The sequence below is a fragment of the Seriola lalandi genome, unplaced genomic scaffold (assembly GCF_002814215.2).
Source record: "Seriola lalandi dorsalis isolate HSWRI2012SDOR001 ecotype SW California unplaced genomic scaffold, Sedor1 jcf7180002051925, whole genome shotgun sequence".
Lineage (NCBI taxonomy): Eukaryota > Metazoa > Chordata > Actinopteri > Carangiformes > Carangidae > Seriola > Seriola lalandi.
The window spans coordinates 1-919 of NW_019522478.1; the positions used below are offsets into that span (position 1 = coordinate 1).

Below are 919 nucleotides of genomic sequence, written 5' to 3' on the forward strand. Positions count from 1 at the left end.
GCAGACACATGTCTGGTCGGTCTGACAGAACAGCTCCAGAGGTTTATCGTGCTTCGTACACATCCTGTCTTCCAGGTTCTCCACAGGGTCGATCAGCTGATGTCTTTTCAGGCCTGACACTGTCAGGTGAGGCTCCAGGTGAGTCTCACAGTAGGAGGTCAGACACACCAGGCAGGACTTCAGGGCCTTCAGTTTGGTTCCAGTGCAGACGTCACAGGGAACTTCTCCTGGTTTGGAAACTTGTTGCTCTGAGCTGCTGCTGCTGGTTTTCTGTTGAGCTTCATGTTTGAACTGAGCAACCACCTCAGAGAGCAAAGTGTTGACCCTCAACTGAGGTCTTACATAGAAAACCTCTTTACACATGGGACACAGACATGGGACATTAATGTCCCAGTGTGTAGTGATGCAGTTCTTACAGAAGTTGTGTCCACATGGTGTCGTGACTGGATCAGTGAACCCATCCAGACAGATGGAGCACAGGAACTGATCTTCAGATCTCAGGTTGCTGGCAGCAGACATGTCGACACACTGAGAGAGAAAGAAAAGAAACATTTCATTTAATACAATGTTTTAATCATCAGTTTAAAAACAAAGAAGAGTCATGACTTTTACGTTTAGTATAAACTGTGAAATTAGTCAAAGTAATTTTGAGTTATGTCATAATTCAGTGGGGACGGGGAAACTTGTACCGAGTTGAGTCGTGAGTAACTGTGACCATTTAATCTGTTAAAGCTCAAATATTCATCCACACGACTTTATAGCAGCTAAATGATATAAAGTCAATATGGCTGACTTCCTGTTGAGTTTAAAGTATGGGTGCCAGAGGCTTTTCTGTAAGTCTTGGCATGTTACATGTTCCTACTGAATTTCATACATGTAGGTGAAACACAGGGCGAGTATTGCCTCGTTGAAAGTTTCT

The 919-nt window shown here is 44.0% G+C and overlaps 1 pseudogene; it reads right to left on the bottom strand.

The window, feature by feature from the left end:
* Positions 1–6: 6 nt before the first annotated feature.
* LOC147819608 (E3 ubiquitin/ISG15 ligase TRIM25 pseudogene) lies at positions 7–523 on the bottom strand (annotated as a pseudogene).
* Between the last annotated feature and the right edge of the window lie 396 nt (positions 524–919).